Source organism: Artemia franciscana, chromosome 17 (genome assembly GCF_032884065.1).
Source record: "Artemia franciscana chromosome 17, ASM3288406v1, whole genome shotgun sequence".
NCBI classification, from domain to species: Eukaryota; Metazoa; Arthropoda; class Branchiopoda; order Anostraca; family Artemiidae; genus Artemia; species Artemia franciscana.
Window position 1 is genome coordinate 17,819,356 of NC_088879.1, and position 23,505 is coordinate 17,842,860.

General features: G+C 36.5%; 1 long non-coding RNA gene across 2 annotated transcripts in view; it reads left to right on the plus strand.

Moving 5' to 3' along the window:
• LOC136037945 (uncharacterized) overlaps positions 1-21,874 on the plus strand; it is a 64,096-nt gene extending 42,222 nt beyond the window's left edge. For both annotated transcript variants that reach the window (XR_010620087.1, XR_010620086.1), the window contains exons 2-3: positions 13,260-13,452; positions 21,460-21,874. This is a non-coding gene — a long non-coding RNA (uncharacterized LOC136037945). The remainder of the gene's footprint in view (positions 1-13,259; positions 13,453-21,459) is intronic.
• Positions 21,875-23,505: the final 1,631 nt, after the last annotated feature.

Sequence of the window (23,505 nt, forward strand, 5' to 3'; positions counted from 1 at the left end):
TAGTTTTTTTTTTTACTTATGTCCTGGTCGTCATTTATACTCCCTGTGTCCCGGTGCTTTGTTGATTGCTAATCGAACATTCCTTTTGTCCTGGTCGCTTTCTCTTTGAGTGTCGTCATTTATTTTTTTCTTTTTTAGTTCTTTTAGTTTTTACCTTTTTTAGTTTTTTTTAGTTTTTTAGATGAAAATTTTTTTTAGTTTTTTCCTTTTTTTCTTTTTAGTTTTTTATTGGTTTTTACCTTTATTTTAGCTTATTTTTCAGTTTTTTCCTTTTTTTTAGTTTTTTTTTATTTTTTATTTTTTTTTGTTTTTTACCTTTTTTTAGTTTTTTTTAGTTTTTTTAGTTTTTTAGCTTTTTTACTTTTTTTATTAGTTTTTAGTTTTTTTTTTGTAGTTTTTGCCTTTTTTTTAGTTTTTTCAGTTTTTTTTTTAGTTTTTTATTGGTTTTTACCTTTATTTTAGCTTATTTTTCAGTTTTTTTCCTTTTTTTTAGTTTTTTTTAGTTTTTAGTTTTTTTAGTTTTTTACCTTTTTTTAGTTTTTTTAGTTTTTTTAGTTTTTTAGCTTTTTTATTTTTTTATTAGTTTTTAGTTTTTTTGTAGTTTTTGCCTTTTTTTAGTTTTTTTAGTTTTTTAGCTTTTTTATTAGTTTTTAGTTTTTTTTGTAGTTTTTGCCTTTTTTTAGTTTTTTTAGTTTTTTAGCTTTTTTATTTTTTTTATTAGTTTTTAGTTTTTTTTGTAGTTTTTGCCTTTTTTTAGTTTTTTCAGTTTTCAGTTTTGTCACCTGATCCAGTTTTTTCAGGTGACGTCACCTGATCCAAAGATCCACACACAGACAACTTATTTTTATATTCTATCTATATATATAAAAATAAGTTGTCTGTGGATGGATGGATGTGTCAGGTGACGTCACCTGAAAAAACTGGATTAGGTGACGTCAAAACTGAAAAAACTAAAAAAAGGCAAAAACTACAAAAAAAACTAAAAACTAATAAAAAAAATAAAAAAGCTAAAAAACTAAAAAAACTATAAAGGTAAAAACCAATAAAAAACTAAAAAAAAAACTGAAAAAAACTAAAAAAAGGCAAAAACTACAAAAAAAACTAAAAACTAATAAAAAAAGTAAAAAAGCTAAAAAACTAAAAAAACTAAAAAAACTAAAAAAAGGTAAAAAACTAAAAAAAATAAAAAATAAAAAAAAACTAAAAAAAAGGAAAAAACTGAAAAATAAGCTAAAATAAAGGTAAAAACCAATAAAAAACTAAAAAAAAAAAAGGAAAAAAACTAATAAATGACGACACTCAAAGAGAAAGCGACCAGGACAAAAGGAATGTTCGATTAGCAATCAACAAAGCACCGGGACACAGGGAGTATAAATGACGACCAGGACATAAGTAAAAAAAAAAAAACTATCTATATATATAAAAATAAGTTGTCTGTGGATCTGTGGATCGTGGATCAGGTGACGTCACCTGAAAAAACTGGATCAGGTGACGTCAAAACTGAAAAAACTAAAAAAATGCAAAAACTGTAAAAAAAACTAAAAACTAATAAAAAAAATAAAAAAGCTAAAAAACTAAAAAAACTAAAAAAAGGCAAAAAAAACTAAAAACTAATAAAAAAGCTAAAAAACTAAAAAAACTAAAAAAAAGGCAAAAACTACAAAAAAACTAAAAACTAATAAAAAAAATAAAAAAGCTAAAAAACTAAAAAAACTAAAAAAACTAAAAAAAGGTAAAAAACTAAAAAAACTAAAAACTAAAAAAAACTAAAAAAGGTAAAAACTAAAAGAACTAAAAAAGAAAAAAATAAATGACGACACTCAAAGAGAAAGCGACCAGGACAAAAGGAATGTTCGATTAGCAATCAACAAAGCACCGGGACACAGGGAGTATAAATGACGACCAGGACACAAGTAAAAAAAAAATTAACAAAACTAAAAAGAAGGTAAAAACTACAAAAAAACTAAAAAGAAAAAAAAACTAAAAACTAATAAAAAAACTAAAAAATCTAAAAATCTAAATAAACTAAAAAAGAAAAAAAAAGGAAAAAAATAAAGGAGAAAAACAAAACTAAAAAACGAATGTATATACAGACCGGTACACCGGGATACAAATGACGACCGGGACACAGGGAATATAAATGACGACCGGGACACAGGGACACAACTACAACGGGGACACCGGGGGAAACAGGGGGATATAAATGACGACCGGGACAAAAAAACTAAAAAGAAAAAAAAACTAAAAACTAATAAAAAAACTAAAAAATCTAAAAATCTAAATAAGCTCAAAAAGAAAAAAAAAGGAAAAAAATAAAGGAGAAAAACAAAACTAAAAAACGAATGTATATACAGACCGGGACACCGGGATACAAATGACGACCGGGACCCGGGACACAGGGAATATAAATGACCACCGGGACACAGGGACACAACTACAACGGGGACACCGGGGGAAACAGGGGGATGTAAATGACGACCGGGACACCGGGACAGGGAATGGTCGATTAGCAATCACCATCAACAAAGCTCAAGGGCAATCATTAGAATCATGAGGTATAGATCTGAATACAGATTGTTTTCCAATGGACCATTATATGTTGCATGTTCAAGAGTCGGTAAACCTGACAATCTATTTATATGCAAAGACAATGGGACAGCAAAGAATGTTGTATATTCGCAAGTTTTACGTAGTTAAAACCATATATATATATATCTATCTATATTCACAGGTGGGACATAGGGACACAACTACAATGGCGCGTAACTATTATGGCGCGTAACGACTTACGCGCGCGGGGGGGCTTGGGGGGGGCGCGAAGTGCCCCCACCAACTAGGTGTTGGGGTGGCGCGAAGCGCCACCCCAACAGCTAGTATAGATATATATATATACTAGCTGTTGGGGTGGCGCTTCGCGCCCCCCCAAGCCCCCCCGCGCGCGTAAGTTGTTACGCGCCATATTAGTTACGCGCCATTGTAGTTGTGTCCCTGTGTCCCACCTGTGAATATAGATAGATTTATATATGTGTTTCAAACTACGTAAAAATTGCGAATATACAACATTCTTGGCTTTCCCATTGTCTGTCCATATACAAAGCCGTATGTACTAATAATGACGTCATATGCAAACGCTCTTTTTACAAACAAACAAACATGCATACACACAACTCGTTTTTATATAGATAGATAGATAGATAGATACAATACAAATTAACTACGTAAAACTTGTGAATATACAACAGTCTTCGCTGTCCCATTGTCTGTGCGTATAAATAGATTGTCAGGTTTACCGACCCTCAAAGATGCAGCATACAATTGTACATTGGTAAAGCAATCTGTATTAAGATCTATACCGCATTTTTCTAGTGATTGCCCTTGAGCTTTGTTGATGGTGGTTGCAAATGCTAATCGAATTGGGAATTGCAATCTTTTAAATTGAAAAAGCAGATCCGTTGGAATCATGGGAATGCGAGGAATAAGAACAGCCTCACCCTCATAAGGCCCTGTCAAGATTGTGGCATCTATTAGGTTTTCCATTGTGTTTTTTTTACGGCAAGTCGTCATTTATAACTGCATCTCGCAAATGAATGTATTGTTCAGAGCGGAGCTTGGTCTGATTCAGGCGGATATATAGCAAACGTTCTGATTCAATTTTAGCATACATATCCACGACAAATTGGTGAAACAATTCACGGCATTTTAAAATATAATTTTCTTCATCCTGCTGAATCATTAGTCTATAGGAATAATCATGCATTGCACTGCATTTCTTATTCATTTCTTTGTTAGTGGCTGGATTCATCAATTTAATATTAAAGTGATAGCCGTCGGCTCCATCCCAAAAAATGATAAGATATTGTAGGGCATCGTAGCATCGATGAGTTTCAGCAATTCTTAACAACTGAGCGTTTCGCTTATGTAGAATAATATCCCGAGGTAAAAACTGATCACCGACCATAACGATTGCCACTTCGTCGATAGTCGGAGCATTGTATCTACGCACATGTTGGCCAGGAGGCGTTTTGTCAGCGGAAATAACAATTTTATGAGTATCAGTAGGCATCAAATCGATGGCTGTTTTGAACAGACGCACTAAATTATTATTTTCGTGGAAAAGATGTTGCAATTGGGAAACGATTGTCCTTTCAACGTTGGGAGAAATTTCGCAACGTGCATTCAATTCAGAATTTCTATCACTGATGAAGTACAATTGTAAAAATTTATGATTCTCGCCTGAGAATGGTAGAAGGGACCCTGCTTTATGATAAATTTGCCCTTTTACTTTGAAAGTAGACATAAATTGATCTGGATTTTCGATTTGGGCTCCAAACGACGTCATTTGGAAACATGAGTTGTATTGTCTGATTTTTGACAAAAAACGCTTAGATTCTGACGTAGTTCCAGTAAGGAAAGTCTTCAATGGCTCTGGTGGTGCAGCCAATAGAGGAAGTTTAACTTTTCCTGAGGCGCAACACATTCCCATTGTTTCACCATTGAATTTCAAGGCCTTGCAATAGGGACAAATTTTAGACATTGTCCCGATTTGAACACATCTACTCAAGCTATAATCATCGACTGGGTTGTACCTGAATGCCAGGCGATAACTTTCAGATTGCTCTGATTCCTCGGCAGGCTTTCTTTTCTTACTTTCTCTATCAGCAGCAAGCCTGATTTCTTGCTGTTCTTGTAATTCCTCGGCACGCTTTCTTTTCTGACTTTCTCTATCAGCAGCAAGCCTGATTTCTTGCTGTTCTTGTGATTCCTCGGCACGCTTTCTTTTCTTACTTTCTCTATCAGCAGCAAGCCTGATTTCTTGCTGTTCTTGTAATTCCTCGGCACGCCTTCTTTTTTCACATTCTCTTTTAGCAGCAAGTCTGCTTCTGCGTTGCTCTGGTAGTTCCTCGGCATGCTTTCTGTTCTTTCTTTCTCTATCAGCCTCATGCAATTGGGAAACGATTGTCCTTTCAACGTTGGGAGAAATTTCGCAACGTGCATTCAATTCAGAATTTCTATCACTGATGAAGTACAATTGTAAAAATTTATGATTCTCGCCTGAGAATGGTAGAAGGGACCCTGCTTTATGATAAATTTGCCCTTTTACTTTGAAAGTAGACATAAATTGTTCTGGATTTTCGATTTGGGCTCCAAACGACGTCATTTGGAAACATGAGTTGTATTGTCTGATTTTTGACAAAAAACGCTTAGATTCTGACGTAGTTCCAGTAAGGAAAGTCTTCAATGGCTCTGGTGGTGCAGCCAATAGAGGAAGTTTAACTTTTCCTGAGGCGCAACACATTCCCATTGTTTCACCATTGAATTTCAAGGCCTTGCAATAGGGACAAATTTTAGACATTGTCCCGATTTGAACACATCTACTCAAGCTATAATCATCGACTGGGTTGTACCTGAATGCCAGGCGATAACTTTCAGATTGCTCTGATTCCTCGGCACGCTTTCTTTTCTTACTTTCTCTATCAGCAGCAAGCCTGATTTCTTGCTGTTCTTGTAATTCCTCGGCACGCTTTCTTTTCTTACTTTCTCTATCAGCAGCAAGCCTGATTTCTTGCTGTTCTTGTGATTCCTCGGCACGCTTTCTTTTCTTACTTTCTCTATCAGCAGCAAGCCTGATTTCTTGCTGTTCTTGTAATTCCTCGGCACGCCTTCTTTTTTCACATTCTGTTTTAGCAGCAAGTCTGCTTCTGCGTTGCTCTGGTAGTTCCTCGGCATGCTTTCTATTCTTTCTTTCTCTATCAGCCTCAAGCCTGTTTCCCTGCTGGTCTTTTGATTCCTCGGCACGCCTTCTTTTTTCACTTTCTCTTTTAGCAGCAAGTCTGCTTCTGCGTTGCTCTGGTAGTTCCTCGGCATGCTTTCTGTTCTTTCTTTCTCTATCAGCCTCAAGCCTGTTTCCCTGCTGGTCTTTTGATTCCTCGGCACGCCTTCTTTTTTCACTTTCTCTTTTAGCAGCAAGTCTGCTTTCGCGTTGCTCTGGTAGTTCCTCGGCACGCTTTCTTTTCTGACTTTCTCTATCAGCAGCAAGTTTTTTGGCATAGACTCTTTGAGCATCTTCATCAGTCATTGTAAACTTAAACATTAATAGATTTCTACGCGAACATATGTCTTATATAACTTGAATGACGTCACCTTCAAAGCAAAAATGACGGCAACTAATTTCATGACGTCAGCCGAAACATGACGTCACCTGATCCACAGATCCACAGATCCACAGACAGACAGACAACTTATTTATATATATATATATATATATATATATATATATATATATATATATATATATATATATATATATATATATATCTATATTCACAGGTGGGACATAGGGACACAACTATAATGGCGCGTAACTAATATGGCGCGTAACGACTTACGCGCGTGGGGGGCTTGGGGGGGCGCGAAGTGCCCCCACCAACTAGGTGTTGGGGTGGCGCGAAGCGCCACCCCAACAGCTAGTAGGGAATATAAATGACGACCGGGACACTCAAAGAGAAAGTGACCGGGACACAAGGAATGTTCGATTAGCAATCACCATCAACAAAGCACCGGGACACAAATGACGACCGGGACACAGGGAGCATAAATGACGACCCGGACACAAGTAAAAAAAATCTAAAAAAAACTAAAAAAAGGTAAAAACTAAAAAAAAAATTAAAATGAAAAAAACTAAAAATTAATAAAAAAATAAAAAAAACTAAAAAAAACTAAAAAAGAAAAAAAAGAAAAAAAGAAAAAAAATAAAAAAGAAAAAATGAAAAATAAAGGAGAAAAACAAAACTAAAAAAAAAATAAAAAAAAAAGAATAAAAAAAAAGAAAAAAACTATAAAAAAACTAAAAAAAAAGTAAAAACCAAAAAAAAAAAAAAAAAAGGGGAAAAATACAAAAATTTATTTCATGATATACCATGCAAAAACGAATGTATATACAGACCGGGACACCGGGATACAAATGACGACCGGAACACAGGGAATATAAATGACGACCGGGACACAGGGACACAACTACAACGGGGACGCCGAGGGGCACAGGGGGATATATAAATGACGACGGGGACACAGGGAATGTTCGATTAGCAATCACCATCAACAAAGCTCAGGTATAACTAAAAAAAACTAAAAAAAAAGGTAAAAAAATAAAACCTAAAAAAAAGACCAATTCAAAAACGAATGTATATACAGACCGGGACACCGGGACACAAATGACGACCGAGACACCGGGACACAAGGAATATAAATGACGCCCGGGACCCTCAAAGAGAAATTACAGACTGGGACACCGGGACACAAATGACGACCGGGACACAGGGAATATAAATGACGACTGGGACACAACTACAACGGGGACGCCGGGGGCACAGGGGGATATATAAATGACGACGGCGACACAGGGAATCGTCGATTAGCAATCGTCATCAACAAAGCTCAAGGGCAATCATTAGAATCATGAGGTATAGATCTGAATACGGATTGTTTTCCCATGGACCATTATATGATCTGAATACGGATTGTTTTCCCATGGACCATTATATGTTACATGTTCAAGAGTCGGTAAACCTGACAATCCATTTATATGCACAGACAATGGGACAGCAAAGAATGTTGTATATTCGCAAGTTTTATGTAGTTAAAAACATATATATATATATATATATATATATATATATATATATATATATATATATATATATATATATATATATATATATATATCACAGGTGGGACATAGGGACACAACTATAATGGCGCGTAACGACTTACGCGCGCGGGGGGGCTTGGGGGGTTGCGAAGCGCCACCCCAACAGCTAGTATATATATATATATATATATATATATATATATATATATATATATATATATATATATATATATATATATATATATATATATATATATATACATATATATATATATATATATATATATATATATGTATGTAAATACATTCTTCGCTGTCCCATGTTTGTGCATATAAATAAATTGCATAGATTGTCAGGTTTACTGACTCTTGAACATGCAACATATAATTGTCCATGGGAAAAACAATCCGTATTCAGATCTATACCTCATTATTATATTTATGTGTCCCTGTGTCCCGGTCGTCATTTATATTCCCTGTGTCCCGGTGTCCCAGTTTGTAATTTCTCTTTGAGTGTCTCGGTTGTCATTTATATTCCCTGTGTCCCGCTGTCCCGGTCGTCATTTGTGTCCCGGTCTGTAATTTCTCTTCGAACAATCCCTGTGTCCCGGTCGTCATTTATATATCCCGCCTGTGCCCCCGGCGTCCCCGTTGTAGTTGTGTCCCTGTGTCCCGGTCGTCATTTATATTCCCTGTGTCCCGGTCGTGATTTGTGTCCGGGTGTCCCAGTCTGTAATTTCTCTTTGAGGCTCCCGGTCGTCATTTATATTCCCTGTGTCCTGGTCGTCATTTGTGTCCCGGTGTGCCGGTATGTAATTTCATCAGTTGACAAACATGACATCAGTCGACAAACAAATTCATGACATACAGTTCAATCCTTATAATGACGTCAGTCAACACACAAACATGACGTCACTCGACACACACACAGACTACTTATTTTTATATATATAGATATATATATATATATATATATATATATATATATATATATATATATATATATATATATATATATATATATATATATATATATATATATATATACTAGCTGTTGGGGTGGCGCTTCGCGCCCCCCCCCCCCCAAGCCCCTGCGCGTGCGTAAGTCGTTACGCGCCATATTAGTTACGCGCCATTGTAGTTGTGTCCCTGTGTCCCACCTGTTTCCAATTCCCAGCAATTGATCTGAAAATGTTTGACCAGAGTCATCGTTTTGCAATCGGACACGCATATTTGTAGTTAATTTTAATGTTTTTACGTGTGCCCATAAATTAGAATTTTTCAGGCTAGCATTCATTTCGTCTGCAGGGGTTGATCTCGGTATTATAGGTAATGTTTGCCTGAAATCTCCCGCAAGCAATATTAATGTGCTGCCAAAGGGTTTCGACTTCCCTCGCAAATCTTTCAAGCATTGATCCAGAGCCTCGAGCGATTTTTTGTGTGCCATTGTGCACTCATCCCAAATATTAAGTTTGTATTGCTGCAATACTTTACCCATCCCAGATGATTTGGAAATATTGCACGTGGGAGTTTCTGTAGAATGCAAATTCAGAGGCAATTTCAAAGCGGAATGAGCAGTTCTTCCACCAGGCAGCAATGTTGTGGCTATTCCGGACGACGCAATTGCCAAAGCTATATCATTTTTTGATCGAATTGATGCCAGAATCAGTTTTATCACAAACGTTTTACCAGTACCTCCTGGCGCATTCAAAAAGAAAATTTCTCCAATGTTGTTATCGACACAATGCATTATCGTATCATAAATGTCTTTTTGTCCCGACGTTAACTTGGAAATGTTATTTTGTACATACGACAATAGATCACTCGTACTGTAACTTTGTTCACGGTCCAATTCTATTCATGTCGAAACAGCAGCGATACGGTTAGGTGAAGGCATTCCCAAATCCTGAAGAGGTTTGTTTGCCATACGTACGCACAAATCTTCTATAATAACTAAAGTGTAGTTATAAATTTATGATGTAAAATCAAAAGTCATATCTGACGTCTCTAACTGTTTTCGATGGAGTATATCTTCGGACATTTTTGACTTATATTTTTCCCATAACTCTGTAGGAGCTGATGGAGAGCAAGTTGTTAAAATGAAGCCAAACAATGCACGAATTTGACTTGGAGTTGACGTTTCGCACGCATCATTGATGCAGTTATCCCAGTGTTGGTCATTCTCCAATAAATTCAGAGCTTGGCATGCACTACGGTAAGTGTCATGTATAGTACCGTTTACAGTTCTCAAATACTCAAAGGATGTCAGACCGGGTACATTAACCAAAAGCAGGCGTAGAAAGAAGCATTCATGTTGATTGGGGTGAACGGTGTAGAGTCTTCCTATCGTGGTATCTGTGAAGATGGTAGGTTGGCCGTCGACTGACTTACCCTGTTTTCGACGTTCATAAACTTTATTTTTAGTATTCGACGTGTAATACGAAGGCACTTCAGTATACAGCAGTTTTTTTGCAAAAGAATCATTTTTGCAAAGCGAAAAGAAAGCGGTTAACTTTGTATCCGGTGGATTCAGGGCTCTTTGTTGCACGTTGGTTTCCGAGAGATAAACACGTTGACCATTCTGTGAATGTACCTCTAAGTGAACAACAGCTGGACTACGTTCATGTATCGGAAATGAAAGAATTCGCCAAACAGCTTCATTACTGCTTTTTTATCTTCCAGCCTGATATTGTACGATTTCGTCGATATCTTTGATTTCGGGCTGCAAGCCAAAAACTGGCATGTCACTGCCTTTGTTGACGTATTTACATATGTATTTTATTGCCTTTACGGAGTTACAGTATTCAACGATTATGTGTGCATTAAATGTTATTGATGATAACGGGGAATATGGAACAACCCACTGGTTATCTACTTCGATGGTGGTACCGTTACGCTTCTTTATTATTGCTGTTTTAACGCCATCTTCAGTAGATCTTCTTCTATATTGTGGGTAACCATCATTGCCAGTAATTGCGTTGGATACTAAAAGTCGAGGATATTGCTTTGTGCACCTTCCTTTGGCCATGCATGGTGAATTTTCGTTCAGTGCACCGCAAGGTCCATGTATCATATTTTTTATATGCCATTCCACTGAGTACATCCAGCATCGCACTGACCCAAACACTTCAAGTTTTACTATGTAGTTTATCAGTGATTTCAACTTTTGCCGGAAGACACGGGCCGTAATGTCATGTCTATGAACCGCCGATTGTCCTTGAAGTAAAAGCTGCTGTATCTCGTCCTAAGATTGATTACATATAAATGTAATAAATAAATCTGGACGACCATAGAGACGAACATACGCAATAGCATCTTGAGCATATTCATGCATATGACGGGGACTGCCAGCATATGACGAAGGTAAAATTGTTAATCTTCCCACGTTTGTGGTATTACCGTCATTTACACCTGCATCTCGCAAATGAATGTATTGTTCAGAGCGGAGCTTGGTCTGATTCAGGCGGATATATAGCAAACGTTCTGATTCAATTTTAGCATACATATCAACGACGTATTGGTGAAACAATTCACGGCATTTTAAAATATAATTTTCTTCATCCTGCCGAATCATTAATCTATAGGAATAATAATGCATTGCACTGCATTTCTTATTCATTTCTTTGTTAGTGGCTGGATTCATCAATTTAATATTAAAGTGATAGCCGTCGGCTCCATCCCAAAAAATGATAGGATATTGTAGGGCATCGTAGCATCGATGAGTTTCAGCAATTCTTAACAACTGAGCGTTTCGCTTATGAAGAATAATATCTCAAGGTAAAAACTGATCACCGACCATAACGATTGCCACTTCGTCGATAGTTGAAGCATTGTATCTACGCACATGTTGGCCAGGAGGCGTTTTGTCAGCGGAAATAACAATTTTATGCGTATCAGTAGGCATCAAATCGATGGCTGTTTTGAACAGACGCACTAAATTATTATTTTCGTGGAAAAGATGTTGCAATTGGGAAATGATTGTCCTTTCAACTTTGGGAGAAATTTCGCAACGTGCATTCAATTCAGAATTTCTATCACTGATGAAGTACAATTGTAAAAATTTATGATTCTCGCCTGAGAGTGGTAGAAGGGACCCTGCTCTATGATAAATTTGCCCTTTTACTTTGAAAATAGACATAAATTGATCTGGATTTTCGATTTGGGCTCCAAACGACGTCATTTGGAAACATGAGTTATATTTTCTGATTTCTGACAAAAAACGCTTAGATTCTGACGTAGTTCCAGTAAGGAAAGTCTTTAATGGCTCTGGTGGTGCAGCCAATAGAGGAAGTTTAACTTTTCCTGAGGCGCAACACATTCCCATTGTTTCACCATTGAATTTCAAGGCCTTGCAATAGGGACAAATTTTAGACACAGTCCCGATTTGAACACATCTACTCAAGCTATAATCATCGACTGGGCTGTACCTAATGCCAGGCGATAACTTTCAGGTTGCTCTGATTCCTCGGCACGCTTTCTTTTCTTACTTTCTCTATCAGCAGCAAGCCTGATTTCTTGCTGTTCTTGTGATTCCTCGGCACGCCTTCTTTTTTCACTTTCTCTTTCAGCAGCAAGTCTGGTTTCATGTTGCTCTGGTAGTTCTTCGGAATGCCTTCTTTTTTCACTTTCTCTTTTAGCAGCAAGTCTGGTTTCGCCTTGCTCTGGTAGTTCCTCGGCAAGCTTTCTGTTCTTTCTTTCTCTATCAGCCTCAAGCCTGTTTCCTTGCTGTTCTTTTGATTCCTCGGCACGCTTTCTTTTCTTACTTTCTCTTTCAGCCTCAAGCCTGTTTCCTTGCTGTTCTTTTGATTCCTCGGCACGCTTTCTTTTCTTACTTTCTCTATCAGCAGCAAGTTTTTTGGCATAGACTCTTTGAGCATCTTCCTCGGCTGTTGCCATTGTAAGTTCATCAGTCATTTTAAAGTTAAACATTAACAGATTTCTACGTGAACGCATGTCTTAAATATCTTTAATGACGTCACCGTCATAACAAAAATGACGACAACTAACTTCATGATGTCAGTCAACACACAAACATGACGTCACCCGACAGACAGACACATCCACAGACAACTTATTTTTATATATATAGAAGATATATATATATATATATATATATATATATATATATATATATAAATATATATATATATATATATATATATATATATATATATAATTCAGACGTCATATGCGGACAGACAGACAGACACACAAACAAACAACTTATTTTTATATATATAGATAGCTAGATGGCATTGGTTATTTTGTCTTAAGATAAAGTTGTTTTCTCTGAACAATTCCCCGATGATAATCAAAAGTGTTAGATGGCATAGTAAATAAACGTTAGACAATGTTAGTTAATTTTGTCAACATGAACTTGTTTCCTGTCGTCAGCTTCCTGATTACTTTCTGACATAGTGTTGTGATTGTTTAACGGACCCCTACGTATGTCTAGTTTTCAGGATAGATTTCTATTCCAGAATTTCCTTTGTTATATTGCATAATTAATTATCTTATATTGTTTTCGCTTGTATTTCCCTTATTTTATTATATTATTTTACTTTTTTTTTAGAGTTTATTTATCAGATGATTAATTATCAGGATTTTTCAGATTATTCAACAGATAGGAAACATGAAGAAAAAGAAAAGTGGATGGCAGCCAAAGAAGATTTTAGGCCAGAAACAAAACCTTCTGAGATGGCTAAACCAGAATCAAGGAAAAGGCCACATGAAGGCTATCAGAAAGGACTAAAATGTATGAAAACTGAAGTTGGCACCCCAAGCCCATCATCTACTGGGCAGTTGTAAGTGATTTTTTTTTTCTTGTAAACTCAGATGATTTTTTTTATTTTTTTATTTGAAGAAAATTTGTTTTTCTGAAAAGGTTGAAGAAATGATTTAAAGAATAGAAATTAAATCATTAAGTAATACTAGTAACGACTTAATTTATTCTCATAATTTACTCTTGTAATGTGTATAAAAATGAACAGTAGTACTTTCAAACTCAACTGAACATTGTCTTAGTATTTCCTATTAGACACATCTAGAGTCTGACTATTTTCAGTCGTTTGTACAGATTTTCAGTGTTCGGTTAAATTCTCAACGTTGAAGTTTTATAAAAAAATACTTAGAAGTTCATTAATTATCAGCCCTTCGGAAGAAAAACAGATAGACGATTCAGAAGGCATTACACTCCCGTTTCCTAATTTATGTTGACAGTCAAGCTAATATTAAATACAACAACCTTCATTGCAAAGTAACTTTTCGTTCCTTTTCTAAAATTATAAGAACTAAATAAATTGTTCCCCAGTTTTTGACCCTTGAATTTCCCCTCTTAACTTGACCCATAAGTTTGACAAAAAGCGATTTCAAGTATGGATCGTTTTCATTTACAATTCGGATTAACACAATCTTAGCTGATCGTTAAAAGATGATTGCTGATCAACAATGTCGCGCCAGAACAGATTGTTAGTCAACAACGTTTGTCTGTATCGTCACCAGAAAACGCCTATAAAGGGAATTTAATTATTGTCAGCTTCGTATATTTAAAAGAGAATAAGTAAGTGCACAAAAAGAAAGAAAGAGAATTGGTGGAAACTCTTTTCTAAGATTCTGACTCATAAGAACTACTCTGAATGAAGTTGTAAAATTTATGTCTATAGGTTGGCTTACCGCAGGCGTGATCGTGTTTGGTATCCTGCCCTGTTTTGGTTAGCGTAATCCTGTTTGATTAGCATATCCTTCACTATAACTCTATTTTGTTGTTTTTTTTTTATTAGAGTAAAAACCAAGAGCTAAGAGCTCATATGTCACTTGTGACGAGGCCAGAAGAGCTAAGAGCCAAGAGCTCATATGGTTTGAGCTCTAACAAAATTCTAAGAATTAATAGATTGATTTAAGAGGAAAATCAGAGGCTTAATGTCGGTCGGGATTTAAAATAAGAGCTCTGAGTCACGATGTCCTTCTAAATATTAAAATTCATTAAGATCTGATCAGCCACTCGTAAGTTATAAATACCTCATTTTTTCTAATTTTTCCTCTCCCTTTAGCCCCCGAGATGGTCGAATCTGGGAAAACGAACTTATCAAGTCACTTTTTGCAGCTTTCTGACAGGCCTACCAACTTTCATCGTCCTAGCACGTCCAGAAGGACCAAACTCGCCAAAGCACTGGACCCCTCCCCCCAACTCCCCCAAAGAAAGTGAATCCAGTACGGCTACGGCAATCACGTATCTACGACATTTGCTTATTCTATCCACCAAGCTTCATACCGAATCCTCCACTTTAAGCGTTTTCCAAGATTTCCGATTTCCCCCTCCAACTCCCCCCAATGTCAACAAATCTGGTCGGGATTTGAAATAAGAGCTCTGAGACATAAATTCCTTCTAAATATCAAATTTCATTAAGATCCGGTCACCCGTTCTTAAGTTAAAAATACCTCTATTTTTCTAATTCTTCCAAATTAACACCCCCAGCTCCTCCAAAGAGAACGGATCCGTTCCAATTGTGTCTATCACGTATCTAGAACTTGTGCTTATTCTTCCCATCAAGTTTCATCCCGATCTCTTCACTCTAAGCGTTTTCCAAGATTTTTGTTTCCCTCCTCGAACCCCCTATGTCCCCGGATCTAAGTCGAGTCGAAAGAGGAGCATCTGAGACATTAGATCCTTCTATATATCAAGTTTCATTAAGAACCTATCACCTATTCGTAAGATAAAAATACCCCAATTTTTACGTTTTCCAAGAATTTCGGTTTCCCCCTCCAACTCCCCACAATGTCACAGGATCTGGTCAAAATTTAAAATAATAGCTTTAAAGCACAAGATCCTTCTAAATATCAAATTTCATTAAGATTTGATCACCCATTCGTAAGTTAAAAATACCTCGTTTTTCTGAATTACCCCCCCACACCCCCAACTTCACCAAAGAGAACGGATCCGGTCCGGTTATGTCAGTCACGTATCTTAGACTTGTTTTAATTCATCCCATCGAGTTTCATCCTGATCTCTCGGTTTTAAGTATTTTCTAAGATTTCCGGTCCCCTCCCCCAACTGCCCACCTCCAGTGACGCTGGGTTCGGTTGAGATTTAAAATCAGAGATTTGAGTTACGAGGTCCTTCTTAATATGAAATTTCATGAAGATTTGATCACTCTTTCGTAAGTTAAAAATACGTCATTTTTTCTAATTTTTCAGAATTAACCCTCCCCCCCCCCCCAAATTCCCCCAAATTGAGCGAATCCAAATTCAAAATTTTGAGAATCAATAGATTGTCATAGATGCCAAATCTACGACATTTATAAGCGTTTTCCAAGATTTCCAGTTTCCCCCTCCAACTCCCCCCAATCTAAATAGATCTGGTCGGGATTTGAAATGAGAGCTCTGAGACATGAATTCCTTCTTAATATCAAATTTCATCAAGATCCGGTCACTCGTTCTTAAGTTAAAAATACCTCAATTTTTCAATTTTTTCCAAATTAACAACCCGCAGCTCCCCCAAAGAGAACGCATCCGTTCCAATTATGTCAATCACGTATTTATAACTTGTGCTTATTCTTCCCATCAAGCTTCATTCTGATCTCTCCACTCTAAGCGTTTTTTAAGATTTCCGGTTTCCCCCTCCAACTCCCCCAATGTCACTGGATCTGGTCGGAATTTAAAATGAGAATTCTAAAGCACAAGATCCTTTTCAGCTTTTATTTTCTGAAGTTTTTTTCAAATCACACCTTATCTACCCATGAAAGTTTTCCCCCTAGAAAATTCTTCTCTAAAAAATCATCCATGCTTACCCCCCCAGCCCCTCCCTAGGTAGTGGTTCAATTCAACCGTATGTATTAAGGACATTCCATTTTTTTTTTTACATTCCCCTCCTTTCGCTGCAGACCGAATTTTGGGTACGACCATGCTATATCTATTCCTCTAAATCTCGCTATTTCTATTTACAAAGAAGTACAGAATAGTGTTTAATTCCTAGAACCGCCCCTGCCGTACTATTTTTATCTAAGGGCTAATTGAAAGTTAGATAATTTTGCATTCTTTGAGATATCCTCCTCCACCCGCCTGCACAATGACTCACGACCTCATATTTTAATAGCTGGTGCTTAATGATCCATAATTATAAAAATTCTTGACATATGGTGTGGATCAACTTTGTTAAACGGAGCTTTTATATAAATTTCCATATTTAAACATTTCTCTTGTATTGACTAATTGGATTTTGAGGAACGCATTTGTCTCTCTCCTTTTTCTACATCACAAAATGAGCCAGGGAAGTTTAAAAGGATTTGTTAATAGCAAGCATAATTGTCTGTGAAGAATAAAGGTTATGACCAGGTATCCAAACCATCTTTAATAAGATTTATATTTATCCTTTTATAATTTAAAATTCTTAAAATATTATTAAAATTTTTAAAATATACATTACTAGCTGTTGGGGCGGTGCTTCGCGCCACCCCAATACCTAGTTGGTGGGGTCGCTTCGCCCAAGCCCCCCCGCGTGCGTAAGTCGTTACGCGCCATATTAGTTACGCGCCATTGTAGTTGTGTCCCTGTGTACCACCTATGAATATAGATAGATTTATATATGTGTTTTGAGCTACGTAAAACTTGCGAATATACAACATTCTTGGCTTTCCCATTGTCTGTGCATATACAAAACCTTATGTACTAATAATGACGTCATATGCAAACGCTCTTTTTACAAACAAACAAACATGAATGCACACAACTCGTTTTTATATAGATAGATAAATAGATAGACACAATACAAATTAACTGCGTAAAACTTGCGAATATACAACATTCTTCGCTGTCCAATTGTCGCTGCATATAAATAGATTGTCAGGTATACCGACCCTCGAACATGCAACGTAGTCGCGTGCCATTGCAAAGCTTTGGTGGGTTGATATTTCTTAGCAGTATTATTGGTACGCTTATTTTTAGTTGTAGCACGTGTGGTGGAAACCCTGGAAAATCCACGGAATTTAAAAATTCAGATGGATAATTAACCGCCTCATTTGGTTCCAAAACTGTGTCGACTGACTTGTAAAGGTGTTGATTTCGTGGACCTCTATATTTTTGGGTGCAAGAATCGCTCTTTCACTTAGCCATTTATTATTTTTATAATTGTTTAGAATATTCGGAAATACTTTTTCAATCAATTCATTTTTGGACATCACTAAATTACAGAATTCAGCAGGTAGTTGAATACGTCCTGAAATTGAGTCTACTGGGAGCTTTCCGTTTCCAATTGCCAGCAATTGATCTGAAAATGTTTGACCAGAGTCATCGTTTTGCAATCGGACACGCATATTTGTAGTTAATTTTAATCTTTTTACGTGTGCCCGTAAATTACAATTTTTCAGGCAAGCATTCATTTCGTCTGCAGGGGTTGATCTAGGTATTATAGGTAATGTTTGCCTGAAATCTCCCGCAAGCAATATTAATGTGCTGCCAAAGGGTTTCGAATTCCCTCGCAAATCTTTCAAACATTGATCCAGAGCCTCGAGCGATTTTTTGTGTGGCATTGTGCACTCGTCCCAAAGAATAAGTTTGCATTGCTGCAATACTTTACCCATCCCAGATGATTTGGAAATATTGCACGTGGGAGTTTCTGTAGAATGCAAATTCAGAGGCAATTTCAAAGCGGAATGAGCAGTTCTTCAACCAGGCAGCAACGTTGCGGCTATTCTGGACGACGCAATTGCCAACGCTATATCATTTTTTGATCGAATTGATGCCAGAATCAGTTTTATCACAAACGTTTTACCAGTACCTCCTGGCGCATCCAAAAAGAAAATTTCTCTAACGTTGTTATCGACACAATGCATTATCGTATCATAAATGTCTTTTTGTTCCGACGTTAATTTGGAAATGTTATTTTGTACATACGACAATAGATAACTCGTACTGTAACTTTGTTCACGATCCAATTCTACACATGTCGAAACAGCAGCGGTACGATTAGGTGAAGGCATTCCCAAATCCTGAAGAGGTTTGTTTACCATACATACGCACAAATCTTCTATAATAACTAAAGTGTAGTTATAAATTTCTGATGTAAAATCAAAAGTCATATCTGACGTCTCTAGCCGTTTTCGATGGAGTATATCTTCGGACATTTTTGATTTATATTTTTTCCCATAACTCTGTAGGAGCTGATGGAGAGCAAGTTGTTAGTATGATGCCAAACAATGCACGAATTTGACTTGGAGTTTTTTTTACGTATTTACATATGTATTTGATTGCCTTTACGGAGTTACAGTATTCAACGGTTATGTGTGCATTAAATGTTTTTGATAATAATGGGGAATATGGAACAACCCACTGGTTATCTACTTCGATGGTGGTACCGTTACGCTTCTTTATTATTGCTGTTTTACCGCCATCTTCAGTAGATCTTCTTCTATACTGTGGGTAACCATCATTGCCAGTAATTGTGTTGGATACTAAAAGTCGAGGATATTGCTTCGTGCACCTTCCTTTGGCCATGCATGGTGAATTTTCGTTCAGTGCACCGCAAGGTCCATGTATCATATTTTTTACAACAATATCATGTAACCCCTTATCGACATTTTCATCAGGTATTTCAGCGGAAATCACATCATCAATTTCGTTAGAAGTAATTTTATTATGTAGCCAGATTAGTATATGTGCGTGTGGCAAACCTCGTTTTTGCCATTCCACTGAGTACATCCAGCATCGCACTGACCCAAACACTTCAAGTTTTACTATATAGTTTATCAGTGATTTCAACTTTTGCCGGAAGACACGGGCCGTAATGTCATGTCTATGAACCGCCTATTGTCCTTGAAGTAAAAGCTGCTGTATCTCGTCCTAAGATTGATTACATGTAAATTTAATAAATAAATCTGGGCAACCATAGAGACGAACATACGCAATAGCATCTTGAGTATATTCATGCATATGACGGGGACTGCCAGCATATGACGAAGGTAAAATCGTTAATCTTCCAAACGTTTGTGGTATTACCATCATTTACAACTGCATCTCGCAAATGAATGTATTGCTCAGAGCGGAGCTTGGTCTGATTCAGACGGATATATAGCAAACGTTCTGATTCAATTTTTGCATACATATCAACGACTTATTGGTGAAACAATTGACGGCATTTTAAAATATAATTGTCTTCATCCTGCCGAATCATTAGTCTATAGGAATAAAAATGCATTGCACTGCATTTCTTATTCATTTCTTTGTTAGCGGCTGGATTCATCAATTTAATATTAAAGTGATAGCCGTCGGCTCCATCCCAAAAAATGATAGGATATTGTAGGGCATCGTAGCATCGATGAGTTTAAGCAATTCTTACCAATTGAGCGTTTCGCTTATGAAGAATAATATCTCGAGGTAAAAACTGATCACCGACCATAACGATTGCCACTTCGTCGATAGTTGGAGTATTGTATCTACGCACATGTTGGCCAGGAGGCGTTTTGTCAGCGGAAATAACAATTTTATGCGTATCAGTAGGCATCAAATCGATGGCTGTTTTGAACAGACGCACTAAATTATTATTTTTGTGGAAAAGATGTTGCAATTGGGAAACGATTGTCCTTTCAACGTTGGGAGAAATTTCGCAACGTGCATTCAATTCAGAATTTCTATCACTGATGAAGTACAATTGTAAAGATTTATGATTCTCGCCTGAGAATGGTAGAAGGGACCCTGCTCTATGATAAATTTGCCCTTTTACTTTGAAAGTAGGCATAAATTGATCTTGATTTTCGATTTGGGCACCAAACGACGTCATTTGGAAACATGAGTTATATATTCTGATGTTTGATAAAAAACGCTTAGATTCTGACGTAGTTCCAGTAAGCAGAGTCTTCAATGGCTCTGGGGTGCAGCCAGTAGAGGAAGTTTAACTTTCCCTGAGGCGCAACACATTCCCATTGTTTCACTATTAAATTTCAAGGCCTTGCAGTAGGGACAAATTTTAGAGTCCCGATTTGAAAACATCTACTATAACTATTGACTGGGCTTTTTCTGAATGCCATGCGATAATTTTCACGTTGCTCTTGTGATTCCTGGGCAACGCTTTCTTTTGGCATTATCTCTTGAAGCCGCAAGCCTGTTTTCACGTTGCTCTTGTGATTCCTCGACACGCCTTTTTTTTCACTTTCTCTTTTAGCAGCAAGTCTGGTTTCGCGTTGCTCTGGTAGTTCCTCGACACGCCTTCGTTGACGTCAATTGCACATTCCTAATCTAGCATTATCTCTTGAAGCCGCAAGCCTGTTTTCACTTTGCTCTTGTGATTCATCGACACGCCTTCTTTTTTTACTTTCTCTTTCAGCAGCAAGTCTGGTTTCGCGTTGCTCTGGTAGTTCCTCGACACGCCTTCGTTGAAGTAAATTGCACATTCCTAATCTGGCCCTTTCTCTTTGAACCGCAAGCCTGGTTTTGCTTTTTGGTAACATTCTATAACATTGACAGTTGGATAAATCTCCACGTGCCAAGCTTACTAAAGCTCAACAATTTATAATAAACCTCAAATTTTAAGTATCTTTTTTAAGGTTTTCAAATTACATTAATCTATTGTCAAAATATTTCGAAATATTTATGCAATTCCCAGTTTTTACATTTAAACCCTCAACACAAAAATACATACAACTTATTTTTATATATATATAGAAGATATAATCTGGCGTAACAGACAAAGTGTACCAGACATAACACACAAACAACTTATTTTTATATATATAGATTAAAATTTATCCTTTTATAAATTTTTTAGGTCGGAAAAACATAGTGTCTATTGTCTGCAAATGATTGACGTTCCTCTTCTCTTGTAGGTAATGAATCAGCTGAGCAGTAAATTTCGAACTATAAGCCCATCTGTTGCATTCATTCGTCTTTTCGTGTAATGGCACTTATTTTTCAGAAAAAGGGAGTGTGCAACAGAACTGGTTTCTTATAATTTTTAAAGTTCAAATAAATAAAAAATCAAGGGTTCTAAACCTCGTAAAATTCGCGTGTATTTTTCTTTCTCTTCCCTTTTCATATTTTACTAAAAAAAAATAGAACCCTAAAGAATTTTTCTGATCAATTTTCTTTTTTACTCATCCTTCACCTAACGAATTTACTGCTCATTGAAGCTGTGCAATCATGTGGCCTCTGCTCCTGCCAAGGAACCTGACTCAACATTCAAGACCATTTTTTTCAATATTTTAACATAAATTGAACCAATAAAATATTGTTTTTTTGTTGTCTTGCAAACTACTTGTTGTTCCTAGACCTAGGGATAGTTCATAGGGACGGGGTACAAGATAGAGAAAAATAAAATACATAGCGACGTTTATCAAAACAATTAATGAAGATAAATTATTATACACGAACAGCTGTTGTATACTTACAACTTTAACCATTACCTTTTAAGAAGGGGATGCCATAAAGGACAACTGGTTTTGAGGTTATATTTCAAAAACAGGTTTGATAGGCCTTGTTCTGGGCCCGCCATTTTATATTTGCGGATTAATGCTAAACTTAAAAAATGTATCTATGCCTTTTTTATATATAGAGTGAACCAGATAAAAGTAGGAAAGGCGATCTTACTTGTCGAAAACCCCGAATGCCAAGATTTACCATATCTATATGGTTACTGATGGCGAAGTAATAATAATTATACAAGAGCTAAGAGCTCATATGGCACTTGTGACGAGGCAAGAAGAGCCAAGAGCCAAGAGATCATATGGTATGAGCTCTAGCAAAATTCTATGAATCAATGGATTGATTTAAAAGGAAAATGAGAGGCTTAATGCCGGTCAGGATTTAAAATAAGAGCTCTGAGTCGCGATGTCCTTCTAAATATCAAAATTCAGTAAGATCCGATCACCCACTCATATGTTATACCAAGATTGTTATAACAAGATTAAGTGTTTTCCAAGAATTTAGGTTTCCCCCTCCCAACTCCCCCCGCAAATGTCACCAGATCCAGTCGGGATTTAAAATAAAAGCTCTGAGACACGATATCCTTCCAAACATCAAATTTCATTTAGATCTGATCAACCGTTCGTCAGTTAAAAATACTTCAATTTTTTCCGAATTAACAGGCCCCCCACTCCCCCCCAGATGGTCAAATCGGAAAAACGACTATTTCTAATTTAATCTGGTCCGGTCCCTGATACGCCTGCCAAATTTAATCGTCCTAGCTTACCTGCAAGTGCGTAAAGTAGCAAAACCGGGACCGACGGACTGACAGAATTTGCGACTGCTATATGTCACTTGGTTAATACCAAGTGCCATAAAAATGACTAGAATAATTCATTCTTTCAAATATGTTGAAAAACCATCGGAGAAAGAATAATTTCAGTTAAAAATATATTGCGTATTTATTAAAGAGCCAATGCCACCAATTGTTTGGGGAGTTAACTGAGAGTTGCGCAACTCATATTTATGGTCTTTTCGTTTATTTTTGTGCTGGATTTCTTCATTCAGTTTAATCTGTTTGGTTTACGATTTTTAACTTAAGGGGATTCGATTTATGCCCGCTCTGATCTCTAAAATTGTGTCTTTTCTTTTGCGAAAATACATCGTTTTCATGCATTGAATTTTCAGTGAAATAATAGTGAATACATTACTTTTGCGTTGACGATAGCTTCTGGTGTATGGAAGAGCATCATAACCCTCAAAAACCTTGGAGCGTTTTCTTTAGTATCTAGGCTTGTATTATTGAAGAAGAATTTGGTCATCCTTCAAAGACCAATACAGTACGGACGTATGAAATGCAAAAGATATTGTATGACATTTTCAAAAAAGTTAAAGATTAAAGCGTTTCTTGCTGATTCATACCACATGTGAAAGCTTTTAAGATTGTTGAGAAAACTTAGCGTTGAGAACAT